General features: G+C 44.4%; 1 non-coding gene across 1 annotated transcript; it reads right to left on the bottom strand.

Annotated features, from left to right (window-relative positions):
• Positions 1-11,328: 11,328 nt before the first annotated feature.
• LOC142444059 (U7 small nuclear RNA) lies at positions 11,329-11,391 on the bottom strand. The gene has a single exon (XR_012783737.1). It is a non-coding gene; the product is annotated as a U7 small nuclear RNA (small nuclear RNA).
• Between the last annotated feature and the right edge of the window lie 5,952 nt (positions 11,392-17,343).

The raw sequence follows: 17,343 nt of genomic DNA, 5'->3' as shown, positions 1-17,343 counted from the left end.
CTCAGAAATCGGAGATAAAAATGGATGTTCTTTTATTTCCCCTTAAAAACACAAAGTGCCTGTGTCTCTAAAGGACACTCGATGAGAAAGAACAAGCTGTACTTTCCCAGAATTGGCAGCTGGGAGGAAGAACAGGGACGCTTCCAGCATGCGGGCTTGCCGTGCTCCATGTCTCGCAGACCACCCACCTTGTCAAGGCCATGTCCACGTGCAGAATCATCCCGGTCTGCAGAGTTGTATGCCGGTTCCACTTCCTAGGTTCAGGCTTCGTCATAATCCAGAGTTACCCCTCACGAGAAAACATGACTCTTCCTCACCGCGTACAAATCCACAGACACCAGCAGTGGTGGCTTCTTTCCCTGCAGCCAGATGCAAGGCTTCTTTCTTGGTGTTAGTTACAACTCATAGTGATCCTGTCCACCACAGAATGAAACGCTGCCCAGTCCTGCACTGTCCGCACATTTGCTCCTAGGCTTGAGCCCGTTGCTGCAAGCACTGTGCCTACCCATCTCCTTGAGGGCCTTCCTCGTCTTTGCTGCCCCTCTTCTTAGCCAAGCATGCTGTCCTTCTCCAGAGACTGCGCTCTCCTGAACCACGTGTTCGGAAAACTTAAGACGAAGTCTCTCCCTCCTCGCCTCTAAGGAATGCTTTAGTTGTGCCTCTTCCAAAGCAGACATGGTTGTCCTCTTAGCCATCCGTATTACTTTCAATAGTCTTCCCCGGCACCCCAAACCAGATCCCTCGATTCCTTTTCGGTCTTCCTTATTCAATGTGCAACTTTCATGTGCATATGAGGTGATTGAAAATACCAAGGCTTGGGTCAGACCCACTTTAGTCCTATCAAAGTAATATCCTTGCTCTTCAATACCCAAAGAGGCTTGTGCATCAGACTCAGCTTCCTTGGCCTGAGAAAACTGATCCATCACCTCTGCATCCAGGTTCCTGACTCCCCCAGGTTACGCTCCAAGCTGACCAGCTCTGCCAAGAGCTGCTGCTCCAAAAACAAAAGGTGAGTTAGGGCGCTTCCTGTGGCGAGACTTCCTGACAGTAAAGACCAAATCAAGAGTCTTCTTATTGTAGAGAACTTAATCAAAGGGGGGGGGGAATTATATATCTAAATTGGGGTGTGTGGGTGGGGTGTGTGTGTGTGTGTGTGTGTGTGTGTGTGTGTGTGTGTGTGTGTGTGTGTCTGCTAGGCCATGTTCGCCCACTTTGGGAATTCTCTAAGAGGTGATGCATGGATTTTGTGGGGTGGCTGTAAACAGTTTACCTACAATTGGGTGGTTGACAAGAGCAGAAATTCATTGTTTCACAATTCTGGAAGTTTGACGTCTAAACACAGAGGTTCCAGGGGAACATCCTTTCCAGTCTCTCCCAGGTGTTGGTAGACACAGGTATCCCTTAGAATTCAACTTGCAGTAGAATCCTTTGTCTCTTCCATCTTCACAGGGCCATCTTCCCTCCCTCCGTCTCTGTTACACAGTCAGACTGGATTAGGCCCCACCCCGCTCCAGTATGACTTCACGTTAACCAAAAACATCTTCAAAGACTTACTTCCACATAAGCCGACATTCATAAGTATCAAGCGTTAGGACTTCAATATAGGTTTGGGGGGACACAATTCATACCGTAGCTGATGGTGTCACAACTGCTCCTTATTTTCCAAAAGCTACCACTGAAAACATAATCTTGTTTTCCTAGAAGTCTTCTTTAAAGGTTCGGTGATATTGAAGCACAGAATTAGGACTTTATCCTTTAGGAGTTCACATGGTGCTTCTCAGAACCCCGGGATTCTGAATTGCTGGGAGATGACAGTAGCTTCCATTCTGCCACCAAAACAGTGCTGCTTATATCCGTGTGATGCATCGGGATTGTGTTCCCACGCCCATGACTGTTGGCAAGGCAGGAAGGTACCTCCGTTTTCAAGAACATGGACCATAGATAATCACAGGGACCATGGGCTGGGTAAAATAACTCTTCCGTTATCCTTTAGGTCCAAAATCGACCAGAGGAGGGTGTCAAAGAGCCATCCTCTCGGATAGCCTCCCTCACAGGCTTCCTCCCTCGTGGTCCCCACTATCTCAACCTTCTGCCTTCCTCTGAGCATTCTATCTCTTCTTCACCTAAATTCTGGCAAATACTTTTAATCATTGGGTCTGTGCAGTATTCCCATAGAGAGTGGGACGGGGGGGAGAGAGAAGTTGGGACACATGTGGACAGATCCAATTTTTGTGTAAGTAGAGAAGCTGAAGAACAATGAATTTTCTGCTTCCAAACTAGGAATGCCCAAAGATCAAGTGTCTGCAAGGAAAAGCTGTTCTGCTATCAGCACACACTCGTGTCATAAAACCAAAAGATATTATTATATCAGCAGCGACTCCGACTCTTTTCATCTTTCCAACGATTATGTTCTGGTATAAGTCTGGTGCCATGTTTAAATATTCCATTGATAACTGAAGAATTGGCAACTTGAACCCACCCAGAAGTTCTGTGGGAGAAAGTCCGGGCAATCAGCTTCCCTATCACAGCCGAGGAAACCCTGTCTTGGAAGGTTGGAAGACTGTGTCACATGGAGTTGCTATGAATCCAAACTTGATTCAATGACACCTAATAAAACCGTCTGTTATGGGTCAGGATTCCAGAAAGGAGAGTTCAAAAGGAAAAAGGAGGGGAGGAGGAAGCCATGGTCTGCCACACACTGATCAAAGAATAATCAAGGTAAGGTTATGGATTAAAGTATGGGTTCAAATTGCTGATCTGTGGTTAACAGCCCAATATATAATCATATACACACACTAGGGCTCATATAAACACACACACATATGTTACCAGGGCTCATACACATACACACACACGGATGGATAGACTGATCAATCAATAGATAAATAGATGATAGCTGATGATAGATAGTAGGTTGAGATATGCATACATAGTATATACAAGGGATATATATATGTGTCATCTATACATATGTGGTGTGACCTCTCCTTTCACAAGCACGCTCTCTTTCTCTCACAACTGCCCCTGTGGGTTTCCGAGACTATAACTCTTCATAGGAATGGAAAGCTCCATCCTGATCCATCCTCCAAGCTGCTGGTAGTTTTGAACCGCTGACCTTGCAGTTAACAGCCCAATGTGCAGCCACTATGCCACCAGAGCTCATACATATATATACACACTCTTTCTATAGTAAAGTTGAAGTTCTTTTCCTTGACCAAGAGCCCAAGTGAAAAGCTCTTTCTTCAGCCTGGAAGCAGAATGAGGAAGACGATTAAGCAGAGCCACAAGGTACAGCGCGGCCTTTGACCCAGAGCAGGCATGTGGGCATATCAGGGGGTATCACCCACTACCAGTGAGTCGATTCCAACTCATACCAAGGCTGAAATCTTTATGACAGCTTTGGCCCCGTCTTCCTCCCACAGAATGATGGGTAAGAACCACTGACCTCTGGTTCAGCAGTCCAACACATACCTGACAATGCCACCGGGACACCTTCAAATGGTACCATGTAATCAGTTACTTAATCTGGCCCACCTGACACGGTCCTGCCTATAGTGAGGTATTGTTTATGCTAGTCTACAGGAGCAGTTATAGCCTGATTTTTCAATGAGTTATCTGCCATGTTAAGGACTAAATGAGGCTATATTTTGAATCCCCACTCCTTACTAGAGGGCATGATTTAAATCATCATTGGTTGGTCCCTTGGGAAGGAGGTGTGGTGGGGTCTGCAGAATGGCCATCACCTTTGATGTCTTTGTTAAAACAAAATCTAATTAACAGGCAAACTGCCAACGGCCTTCTTGAGGAACACAGAAGGCTGGGATGGGAAAACTTCAGAGATTGGGCCTGTTCTCCTAAGACATGAGGAAATGACCAGCATGTCTTCTACCTGAACCTTCCATGGCAGAAGGCAAACCGCACACCTTCACCAAGGACCAGACATGGGCAAGAAACCATCTTTGTGACACCACCCACCACCACCCCACCCTCCAGTCAATCATGAGCAGAAAACCAGTGCCCAGTTGGCGGAGCTGCCTGGTAAATAACACGGTTCAGATGCCAGTTGACACCACTTAGGGAGCCATCTGAACCTATGCTGAGCAACTTTGAAAAGTCCACTCTCTTGCACTCCTGCCTGCATCTGGCCACCTCTGCTGGGCTCCTGATCCTAGGGCAGTGGTTCTCACCTTTCCTCATGCTGCGACCCTTTCTTTTTTTATTTAAATTTTTTATATCGTTTTATTAGGATCTCATACAACTCTTATCACAATCCATACATACATGAATTGTGTAAAGTACATTTGTACATTCATTGCCCTCATCATTCTCAAAACCTTTGCTCTCCACCTAAGCCCCTGGCATCGGCTCCTCATTTTTCCTCTCCCTTCCCGCTCCCCCCTCCCTCATGAACCCTTGATAATTTATAAATTATTATTTTGTCATATCTTGCCCTGTCCAATATCTCCCTTCACCCACTTTTCTGTTGTCCATCCCCCAAGGAAAAGGTTATATGTAGATCTTTGTAACCGGTTCCCCCTTTCCAACCCACCTTCCCCCTACCCTCCCAGTATCGCCACTCACACCACTGGTTCTGAAGGCATCATCCACCCTGGATTCCCTGTGTTTCCAGTTCCTATCTGAAACAGTGAACATCCTCTGGTCTAGCCTGATTTGTAAGGTAGAATTGGGATAATAGTGGGGGGTGGGGGAAGCATTTAGGAACTAGAGGAAAGTTGTATGTTTCATCTTTGCTACATCGCACCCTGACTGGCTCATCTCCCTGAGGCCCTTATGTAAGGGGATGTACAGTAGCCTACCAATGGGCTTTGGGTCTCCACTCTTCACTCCTCCCCTCATTCACAATGATATGATTTTTTGTTCTGATGATGCCTTATAACTGATCCCTTCAACACCTCGTGATCACACAGGCTGATGTGCTTCTTCCATGTGGGCTTTGCTGCTTCTGAGCTAGATGGCCGCTTGTTTACCTTCAAGCCTTTAAGACCCCAGATGCTATATCTTTTGATAGCTGGACTCCATCAGCTTTCTTCACCACATTTGCTTATTCACCCGCTTTGTCTTCAGCGATTGGGTCAGGAAGATGAGCATAATAGAATGCCAATTTAATAGAAGAAAGTATTCTTGCATTAAGGGAGTACTTGAGTGGAGGCCCAATGTCCTTCTGCTACCTTAATACTAAACCTGTAAATATATGCACATAAGTCTATTTCCCGATCCTCATATATATTTTTACATATGTGCATGCTTTTATTTAGACCTTTATAAATGTCCTTTGTCCCCCAGCTCTTTCCTCTATTTCCTTTGACTTCCCTCTTGTCCCACTATCATGTGTAGTCTTCATTTGAGTTTCAGTAATTCCTCTTGGTTATATTGCCCTAGATCATGCTCTACCAGGCCTCCCACACCCTCCCCACTGATTTGGATCACTTGTTCCCTTGTCCCTGGGTTTGTTAACACCACTACCTTTCCCCCAACCTCCCCTCTCCCATGTCCCATTGTTTTCTCCTCCAGATTGTTCACCCACCCTACCTTATTTAGACAGACCTGCGGAGATTAATAACATGCATGAAAACAAGACAGAGAAAAAACAAGCAACAATATGCAACAAAACAACAACAATAAACCAATGACAAAAAAAAAACAAAACACAACACAACAATAAAGAAAAGCTTGTAGTTCGTTCACGGACTGTTTGTTGGCCTTTAGGGGGGTTTTTCAGTTCAGTCTGTTGGGGCACCACGCCCTGGCCCCAAAGTCCACCTTCAGCATTCCCTGGGGACCTCGCTGCTCCATTCCCTTGCTGCTTTGTTGCACCCCCTTAGTGTTTGGCCTCAGTGTGGGGGATCAGATTGGGCACAATTCCCACACTATTTTTCTGGTGTTGTCCCCTGTAGGGCTATGGGTCATGGAGGGACGTCGTGTTTCATAGTGGTGCCGGCCACATGCTGCGACCCTTTCATACAATTCCTCATGTTGTGGTGAGCCCCCCACCAACCATAAAATTATTTTCATTCCTCCTTCATAACCGTCATTTTGATACTGTTTTGAATCAGGCGATCCCTGTGAAAGAGTCGTTCGACCCCCAAAGGGGTCACCAGCTTCCAACTTTGTGAGTCAACAGCCTGGTTTAGGGTGAATAAGGAGATTCTTCCAGACTTGGAATAATTTCTGCCAGCCTCCACAAATAAATTAGCCAGTTCCTTGATGGTGCGTGCATAAGTTGTGTGAGATATTTCAGTGATGGACACGGAGGAGAAAACTGAGGGGAGGAGCGGAGGTTAACGACAGGAAGGAGAGGGTGTTACAACGTTTGGAAGGGCTGGCATCTGCGATACCTTTCACTCTCTTCCCATTGGTATCAGCCTAAAAGAAATTATTTCTGCAGATGGCAGGATGGAAAGCTGTGCTTTTGCAATCCACTGAGATTACCGGTTGTTTTCAGTGCAATAAAACGTGACAGAACCTGACACTGTAGCAACACAAACAAAACCCAGGAGACATGTGCCGCCTCTGAGCAGAACCCTTCGAGGCATTTGCATGGACCCATCATTCTTTTTCTTTGACGTTAGATCAGGATTGAGGCAGCTCCTTCAGCCTACAGCTCAGACCAAAGAAGACACATGGGGCAGAGCCAAAGTCAAGACTAGGACTGAGAAATGAACTTTGGCTCTTTTAAACCACTGAAAACCAGTTACCATAGAGGCAACCCTGAACCACGGTGGCCTCATGTGTGTCAGAGAGGAATCGTGCTGCTGGGACTGACTTTTAAATGGTGAGTTGTTTTTTGGGGTTTTAGGGCAGGTAGATTACCAAGCCTTTCTTCTGGACCATCTCTGTGTACACTCAAACCACCCGCCTTTCAGGGCTTAATTGTTGGTACCACCTAAAAATTCCTTGCTGTTTTTCAAAGAATGAAAAATCACATCATTGGAAATGAGGGGGAGTGCAGAGTGGAAACCCAAAGCCCATCTGTAGGCAAGTGGACACCTCCTTACAGAAGGGTCATGGGGAGGAGATGAGCCAGTCAGGATGCAGTGTATCAACAATGAAACATACAACTTTCCTCTAGTGCCTAAATGCTTCCTCCCCTCCCCCACCTCCCACCCCACTATCATGATCCCAATTCTACCTCACAAATCTGGAAACACAAGGAATCCAGGACAGATGATCCCTTCAGGACCAGTGGTGAGAGTGGCGATACTGGGAGGGTGGAGGTAATATGGGGTAGAAAGAGGAAATTGATCACAAGCATCTACATATAACCTCCTCCCTAGGGGATGGACAACAGAAAAGTGGGTGAAGGGAGACATCAGACAGTGTAAGATATGACAAAATAATAATAATTTATAAATTATCAAGGGTTCATGAGGGAGGAGGGGGTGGGGAGGGAGGGGGAAATGATGAACTGATATCAAGGGCTCAAGTAGAAAGCAAATGTTTTGAGAATGATGATGGCAACAAATGTACAAATGTGCTGGACGCAATGGATGTGTATATGGATTGTGATAAGAGTTATGTGAGCCTCCAATAAAATGATTTATTAAAAGATTCCTTGCTGTTTTAAGGAACAACAACAAAAATTGAAACTACATATTTATAGATCTTTACATCTTTTGAGATAAAAAAGAGGGTGAGAGGGAAAAGAAGTATGTGGTACTTTCATAATTTTATGTGAACTTGAAAACATAAAAGTGTAGGGTGGTATTCACCCTGTCAGTCAGGTCAGTGCCTGATGGTAGCTCCCTGTAGACAGGATCTTATTATAAGGAGGGCCCAGGGAACAGCCCTCTCTCTCTGCCTTCACCCTCCTGCTTGCTGGAGCCCGTGAGACCAGCTGGAGCCCTGCCCTATTTCCACCAACCTCAAATCCACACGACTTGGCCCTCGCTCACCTGTGATTTCCCTACATTCCACATCATTGCATGTGACTTCGTGAAGAGGGACTTATGGGCTAGTATCGAACTTATGGCCTTGAGTTGGACTGGGCTGAGATGTTTTCTTGATATATAATTACTTCTTGATATAAAGCTCTTTCTTACACATATATGAGTCTCCCTGAATTTGTTTCTCTGGTCATCCTGGCCTAACACAGAGGACAAGAGGGAAAAAAATATGGTCAGCAAAAGAATTTTTTTTTTAAGGAAAATGAGTTTTTGCCCTATTGGTGACTACATATTAGACTCAAGCAAGATCTAGAAAGCAAAAATAATGAGAAAGTGGAAGAATTGCAACAATCCAGGCAGGCAGGTCGATGCTGACAAGTAGCTGCTGCCACAGGCCTAATTGATTACAGATCTGAAGGAGACATCACAGTGAAGCTAGTGAAAAATTGTCTTGTCACCAGACTTGTCAGTACTCTCCCTGAACAAGCCTCTTCCCACTCCCAGCAGAAACAAAAACCCGACCTAATAATCCATACACCAATTTAAGGACTCTGGAGAAAACTTGATTCTTTTTCCACCATGTAAATGCACCATAAAAACTTTTCTAAATGTGAAATCCTTGGTGGCAGTTACTGTAAAAGCTGTTATCATCCATCATAAAGCCAGAAGGTCTCTTTGTCTGGGGCTGTGGTGCTAAATGGAAAACATCTTCACACCATCATCATAATGGGTGAAGGGTGGGGTAGAGGAGGAAAGCCGGGCAAACAAAGCCTATAGAAGCAACTTGTGTTCAGCCAAGGGGAACTGTATCCTTAAGGAATGGGTAGAGTTGGAATAATCCCAGTTGGAAAGAAAGCCATTCTTATTTTATTGTTTGCTTGTTTTCTTCCAACAAAGTAAGGTATTGCCTTACAGTTCTGGAAGCTATAAATCCAAACCAGATCATATTGATTGTTTCTGAGGGTGTTGGGAAAGAAACTCTGCCTGGCCTCCTTTCCAGATTCTTTTGGCTCCTAGCACTTTCCTAGTATACATTCTATGAGTTCTAACCCACCAGCAGGCACCCTTTTCATCTCTAACTCCTTCCCCTTCTCATGACAGAACTGAGTTCATACCCGTAGCTTTTGCCTGAGCCATTGCCATACCTGCAAGCTATCTTCCGGCCTCCCATTTCCGCTCATCTCTTCATCCTGAATTCTTCACTGAACTAACCTGCCTAAAGCACAGCTCAAAGGAACTCTGGTGGGGCACCAGGTAAGCATTGTGTTAAAAAATAAACACAAATTCACTACCATGAGGCAATTCTGACTCGTAGCTCCCCTATAGAACTGTCCCTGCAGATTTCTGAGACGATAAATCCTTAGAAGAATAGAAAGCCTCATCGTCCTCCTGTGCGCAGCTGGGGGTTTGAACTGCTAATCTGGTGGTCAGCAGCCCACCGCATAACCCACTACACCACACAGGCTCCTACCATTTGGTTACGAATATATTTTAACTGACAGTTCAGCCCATCAGCCACTCAGTAGGAGAAAGACGACAGTTTGGGAAGCCCTATGAGGCAGTTCTACTCTGTCCTCTAGGGCTTCTCTAAGTAGGAATGAACTCAGTGCCAGCAGGGTTTGGTTTGTAAACACAGTTGTAATAACATCATCCACCTACTCCCTAAAGCTATAGACTAATATAGACAAATCCCCACCTTATCTTCCTAATTCCTCCATAACCTGCCCTACATACACTTAGAATTCTGGCCCAAATAAGATTCATTTCTTTATCTAGTTCCCCACACTGTATAGAGCAACCCAACCCTTACCCAACAGGGACACCGGGTGCCCCCTCTTGCTTGCTTAGTTCTGCCTTAAAGAAATACAAGGGGGTGGCTTGAATAACGAAGGTATTCTCCCACCATTTAAGAGTCTAGAAGTTTACATTTAGGACACTGTCTTTGAGGGGAAGTGGTGTTTTAGGGCAGTGGTGTTTCTCTGTGTGTCAGCTCTGGGAAAAGATCTTGGCCTCATTTCAGCTCCCATAGCTCAGTTTCTTGGTAATTTTCATAAGGCGGTGGTATCTCTCTTCTGCTATCTCCACTTTCTTGCTTCCCTGCTTAATTTGGTTTTTTTTTTAATATCTTAAACGTGAAGGCCTGGCACCAAACTGCCCGTGCCATGTGGCAATGCCCTGCATTCACCCCTGTGGGGTGGACACTCCAAAATGCTGTTCAATACATTGTGGCGGAGATTCATGAGCAAGAGGAAGGAGGGATGTGTCTATCTCAAAAAAGATTATCTCCCCTCTGTTGATGAGGAGAGTGTGGCTTGTCCCTGGGAAAATGCTTGATATTGCCTCATGGAAGCAGTAGGCAAGAGATCACATGACACATTGCATTGGGTAAATCTCCTGCACAAGACCTCTGTAGACTGTTGAAAAGCAAAGAGGTTACTCTGCGAACAAAGGTGCACCTGACCTGAGCCATGGTGTTTTCAATTCCCTCATACGCATATGTGAGATGGCCCTTGAATAAGGAAGACTAAAGAAGAATCCATGCATTTAAATTATAGTGCTGGTGAAAAATATTCAAAGTACTGTCAAAAGAACAAGCAAATCTGTCTTGGAAGAGATATAGCAAGAATGATCCTTAGAAGCAAGAAAGGGGAGACTTGGTGCCACAGACTTTGGGCATGTTGTCAGAACAGACCAGACCCTGGAGAAGGGCCTCATGCTTGGTAAACTAGAGAGGTAGGGGAAAAGGAAGACCCTCGGCAGGATGAGTTGGCGCAGTGGCTGCAGCAATGGGCTCAAACTGAAGAGCAATTGTGAGGCTGGCACAGGTCTAGGCAGTGTTTTGTTCTGTTGTATATAAGGTCACAATGAGTCAGAACCAACTCGATGGCACCCAACAACAGCCCTTAATGACTCAAACCCATACTATAGGCTACCTGGACTTGGTAGTTCTTGTCCTCTTGAGGCGTGCAGTATATTACATAGGTCACATCAGAAAGATCGGAGTTGGAAAGCATATTTAAGTGGAGTGGAGTTTTCCTTAAACATGCCTGTAGCAGACTGAAGGAACTAACATAGCCTTGAACTTACCACTGTAATACCCTAGGGAGAAAAGAAAAGAAAGACTGCTACCCGAAGGGGTAGATTTTGAACTCACTGGGCTTCAGTTCAAACGTCTTGTTTTGGAGGCTGCCCAATAATGGGCAACTCAACACTCCCATATACTTGCTACTGTCATAGTTTCTTCATTTTTATGACATGCCTTAGTTCTGCAGACATAGTTCTTCTGTAGTGAATAGCTGTATTAAACTGTGTGCCCTGTGTCTAAACCTCATTGTTTTCCTAAACAGGATTCTGTCATTTTAATTTTTAATATACATGTGAATTTTTAATATTTTTGTTTGGTTGGGGTTTTTTTGCAGGGGGGGGTGGTGGTTCCGGAAAAAAACAGAAAACCTGCTAGACAAATTCTATAAGAGCTGTAACACTAATATCTCGTTTTTAGTCTCAAAAGCTTTCCCATGTATGAATATTCACCCTATCTCAATATCACTCTAAATTCTATACTAGTGGCTAGTTGAACAATACTGTTACTAAAATTACCAAAGGCTTCCTGGCAGTTACACCGTCTCTTTTAAAAACTGATAATGCTGCCACTACAGTGGAACAGAGATAGATATATATGTATGCATATGTATGTATATATATATACACACACACACACCTTAGATGTATGATTTTGAGCAGTTAGCCATAAGGCCTAATCTAGGATCAATTCTCATGATACAGCCTCGCTCAATACTTACCCTCATGAAAAGACTGAAGATGTGGTCCTATAGCAAAATGTGGTGCTATAGAAATCAGATGGTATCGGCTATTAGAAAGGCTAGGGTCTTAAAATCTAGGCTTAAAACACAGAAATGTTTTAAAACACAGAAAATGATGGTGATGACATATGTACAAATGCGCTTGATACAATGATGGATATATGGATTGTAATAAGTCCTATAAGAGTCCCTAGTAAAATGATTAAAAGAAAAACAACCATTGAAGTGAGGTGTCAGCTAAGCCCACATAGAAACAGAACATCAACTTGTGCAATTCAAGGATTGTGAATAACAAAATCTAAGATCAGTGGAGAGAAATGTATTAGTGGCTAAATTCTCAGAACCTAGCTTACAAAAAAACTATGAAAGACAGTGAAATTCTAAAATCCATTTATGGAGATCACACCTCCATTGAATTCCATCAGAGCATTGACCAGGGATAGGGAAGAGAGAGAGAGGGGAGGGGAGGGAGGGAGGGAGGGGGGAGAGAGAGAGAGAGAGAGAGAGAGAGAGAGAGAGAGAGAGAGAGCCAAAAAGAGAATTAATGTAGCTATAATTAGGTAAAATTTAACATGTTATCATTTGCTTCTACCATTTTGACCTATTTTTAAATTATTCTAGTTCTATTTTATTGCGTTTTCTTTTATATTGAGGCTTACCTCAAATTGTGTTTCATTTTGTTGTTCACAGGGTTGGGGGTAGGGATTGTATAATTCTTTTGATATGAGATCCAGGATAGGTAAAGCGATAGAGAAGGATGGATAATTTCTTAGGGTTTTGACAGGGACGGTTGCGGAGAAAAAGGGAGTTAATAGCAATGAATAAAGTGTTCCATAATGGTGGTAATGATTACATAATTCTTTTAAATATAGTCAAACCATTGAAGTGTATGTTACATGAATTATAAGTCAAGAAACCTGCTAAAATATGAGTGTAAATATAAGATAAATTTACAAAATGTAAATAAAAATTAACCAAATGAAAAGGGGGGAAATAAAGGATTGGTTTAAGAGCAGCTTGATGCTGCACATGCATGATTTCATTTCATCTTCAGAATGACTGCCATTTTACAGGAGAAAGCCCGAAGCCAGGCACCACAGCCCTCTCGCAAAGGTCCCAGTTGTTGTAGTCGCCTCTTTGATCGATGGCAGTTCTGGTGACAGGAGGGCCACCTGCCTCTACCCCTTTCCCAGGGAAGGTCCTCCTGGGAGGTGACTGTTGGGCTCAGCCAGGTGCGCACAGTCTTTTATTCCTACACCTGTGGTGCTCTGCCCACCGGCGCTTACAAAGCCCAGCGCTGATGGCAAAGCCCTCATGTGACTGACTGTGACTGACTGTTCTGAGGGCGGGGACAGGAGATACTGCCCATTTTTCATCTGCCGTCATCTTTTCTTCTGGCCTATTGCCTGCCTGAGAGCGAGATGACAACTTCTGCCAGCAAGGGTAGCCTCCTCTTGGTGTTAAGTTTAGCATCCTGGGTTGCACAAGGACTGTCTTTAAACCAAAGTTGATTTTATACTGGTCCATTCATATCATCCTTGTAAAACAAGATGCCTCCCTCAGTGAGCTCCCATACCACGGCTCTCTTCACTCGCTCATCCTGCACCCATTTGCCAAACGCAACTTCCTGAAGAACTACTACGGATGCACACTCTCCTGCTCCATAATTTTCAGTGGTTCTTCCTTGTCTTAATCATTCTAGGCAAGGAGACCGGTCTAGTGTCTAAAGACCTTTTAGTTCAAGCATAAACAGCCTTTCCCGCCTCATTTGAACGCACTCCCGTCCCCAGGCCCTGGATTCCAGCCAACTGAACCCATTGGGCTTTTCTCCTGCAGACGCGGTAACAACACTATCCTTCTCTACTTCCATTTATAGAAATACCAGTCACACCGCAGCTAAAATGCTGAGCCTTAAGGACGTCCTTCTGGGTCTCTTTCTTGATTTCCCCATCCTGAACAGGACCGCTTCACGCTGTTTATGGCTCTTTCACTGCCCTTAGGAGTCCCTGAGTGATGCAAGTACTAAAGCATTGAGCTGCTAGCCAAGAGGTTGGCAGTTTGAACCCTCTCTCAGAAACCCTCCAGAAAGAAAAAGGCCTAGGTGCATGCCAAGAGGTAGAGCCCGAACCCCTAAACTACACGGAGACCCGGACCCCTAAACTACACGGAGCCCTGGGCCCCTAAACTACATGGAGCCCCAAACCCCTAAACTACACGGAGACCCGAACCCCTAAACTACACGGAGCTCTGAACCCCTAAACTACACGGAGCCCCGAACTCCTAAACTACATGGAGTCCGGAACTCCTAAACTACATGGAGCCCTGAACCCCTAAACTACACGGAGCCCTAAACTACACGGAGCCCCGAACCCCTAAACCACACGGGATAGAGGGAGATCGATTTCCTAAGAGAAAAGATGCTGGCCGGGGCAAAATAACAAGCACCCACAGACTGGACTTTAGGAATATTTCAGGGAATTTTTATCCATCAGAAAGAGTTCACTAGGATCTTCTCTCTAAACAACTCGATGCCATTTTCTGAAATGAATAGAAATGAGATTGGTTTAGAGGGAGAGAAAGGTTCATTTAAAACCTAGAAGACATGGTACCTACCTACATTAGCACAGACTGATGTAGAAAAGTTTAACAGACCTATAACACAAGAAGAAATAGATCCAAGATCAAAAAGTCCATGGGTAAATGGTATTACCAGGAACTTGTACCAACCAGAGAAGATTTAACAACAACCCTACACAGACTATTGAAGAACATCGAAAAGGATAACATGACCTCGCTCCATGTGACTTTCGTTTCTGTGAAAGAAGAGGGACAAGAAAGGACAGTGATTTGGCAACACAGATGAAGAAACAAACAAGGGAGGTGCTATCAGCCATCCAAACAGATGAATTAGAAAACGGTTTCCAAGAACGCAATCGCAGATTTGACAAATGTATTAAGTGTACTGGAGAGTACTTTGAAGTTGATACGGTTGTTTTATATATAAATACATATATAACCTTGAACAAATTCCAGCTTTGGGGGGTACCCCCTTGTATACGTTATAAAAGCTTTGCCCTTTGCTCTGTAAAGTCTTTACCTAATCTCCAGACTGGCTGGGAGCTGCCAGAGTAAACAAGGAAGACACTTCTGTTTAAGGAGGAATCAGTGCCTCAATGCTGAATCTGAAATGCTGCCAAGACACAAGGGCTGTGAGGATGGTGGACACAAGAATCAAAGTGCACAGGGCACACAGAACAATTCCTTCATCCCATCACCTCCTGACTATCAAACACCCTATCAAATTAAGGTTTTGTCTTAATAAAGGAGATAGTTCCAAGAATTTCTGCCTCTTAATTCACCATTCATCTTGTTCTCACCCACATTTCTTTGTTATGTTTTGTTGTTAGGTACCATCCAGTTGATTCTGACTCATAGCAATGACACATACAACAAAACGAAACACTACCTGGCCCTGTGCCATCCGCACAATGATTGCCAAGTTCATGCACATGGTTGCAGCCACTGTGTGAGTTCATCTTGTTGAGAGTATTCCCTTTGGTTTGCTTGTTTGCTGATCCTTGACTTTACCAAACATAATATTCTTCTTCAGAGATGTGCTATAGTGGTAATGAAATTCATAGGAAACGAGGTTGAGTACAATTCATTTTATGCGTTGCAAAAATGCTTAACACGATGAAACAGAATGTGCTCATAGAATGAAAATATATCTTTTATTCTTTAGTGCCTGGCTCCAACCAGGAGGGCTCGCCCTGGGAGTGCCGCGAGCATCATCTGAGAAGGTTTATGCTGGCATTAATGTTTTCGCTCACTTGTTGCAGCTTTCACACTGAATCAGAACAGGTGGACAGCTGATAGGTTGTGTTACTGTCCACCTTTCTTTAGATAATTATGCACCTTGAGAATGGTCAGCTATGCCTTCCTGCTGTGTTCAGTCATGCCAAAGTCTTTGATGCATTGCCCATTGATATTTCCTTTTTATCATACTTGCTAATTATATTTACATCTATGCCTCCAGTAGCTCTGAACAAGGGAACTCCAGGAAGCTTGACAATGTAATCATATTTTCTCCCTATGTGGCATTCATCATGGTATTACCAATAACTTGCTCACACATGCTAAACTCAACATATAGTCCATAACTTGTAGGGCTGCGTTAGACAGGGTTCTCTAGAGAGGCAAAACCAGATTGCTAGTATATATATCACAAGAAATAAACAGTTAAATTATAAAGCAGTACAAATGGCTCAGTGCAGCTCACTCCTGTGAGACAGTTGTGAGACACTTGCAGTCCTTCAAGTCTTGAGGGCCGCCAGGTAGTCCTCTGTAGAGAAATTCAAGCTATCTGGGCACAGGCAGCAAACAGCAAGGCAGATCACCCATAGTCAGCCAGGTCACCAACAGCCAGTCCCCAGCTCAAGAGATGTAAATTCCAATGGTGTGGCAAAGCAGGTCTTGAAGGAACCTCAAATTACAGTGACACAGTCCACGGGTTAGGTGTCCCACAGGTAGTGTAGCTTGCAAATTGAGGCACAGAACAAGGAAGGCAGCCGCACACTGGTCCGATGATCAAAGAGAGAGAGACATGAAAGGCAAGGCTGGCCAAGCCATTTATCTCTCTGCCCTTCAATTAATCCCACATGTGTTTATCGGTCAGGCTGGCACAATAAACTAACTACCTGGGTTAAGGATCCTAGGACCACACAAAGACTTGGAGAAGTATTTGCCCAGAATGGCTGGTGAGTGGAGGGATGTCAAGAAGTAAAACATGTGACCAAGAAGGAGAGCAGAAACCAGAACTGGACCAGCACTTGCATACTTCAGGTTGTAGGAGAGACCCATTTCATCTGTTAGTTTATTGTACTGTGGTAGCTTATGGGTAGTTCTGATGCCGGAAGCAATGCTACTGATATTTCAAATGCCAAAAGCATCACCCGGAGAGAGGTTTCAGAGAGCTTCTAGAATATGAACAAAGAATAAGATAGCTACATCTGAAGTATTCGCCACTGAACACCTCAGGAATGACACCAGAACAGAATTGCCTGATCTACTGCTTTCAGACAAGTTTCTCGGGAAGGAGGGCCGCCAAAATGTGACGAGAGATAAGCTGCCTCCTTGAAGCAGTCAAACGTGATGCTATAGATGGAGCAAAGATATGGGGCTCTTCTTTGCTAATGAATCACAATACAAAATTAGGAGAAACCACTGAAAACATCCATTAGTAATTTGTACATTGACTATATAAAATATGAATCTAGGAAAAGTAGAAATTGTCAAAAGTGAAATGGGACAATCAGAAGCAAGATGGCAACCAAGCAGCACACATACCGAGACCAGAACAGAAGGGCCCTGGAGAGGGATATCTTGTACTTCCAGACCGCAAGATTCTCAGCACGAGGATAAGCAGACACAAATTTATTACAACTAATTAGCAGCAACGCCTGCCAAAAGGCTCCTCTTTGGGTTCGGCCATCAGCACAAGCTGGCGGATCTTCAGCTCCTCAATTCTCCCTACTGATCTTTCCCAGTCCTGGCACTAGCTAGGGTGGCTGGACGGCAGCGCCACAGGGACAAAGCTCCATGGTACCAGCCAGGGT

This window comes from Tenrec ecaudatus, chromosome 3 (genome assembly GCF_050624435.1).
Source record: "Tenrec ecaudatus isolate mTenEca1 chromosome 3, mTenEca1.hap1, whole genome shotgun sequence".
In the NCBI taxonomy this organism is placed as follows: Eukaryota; Metazoa; Chordata; class Mammalia; order Afrosoricida; family Tenrecidae; genus Tenrec; species Tenrec ecaudatus.
The sequence above is the reverse complement of the archived record's forward strand: the minus strand, read 5'-3'. Positions and strand labels throughout refer to the sequence as shown.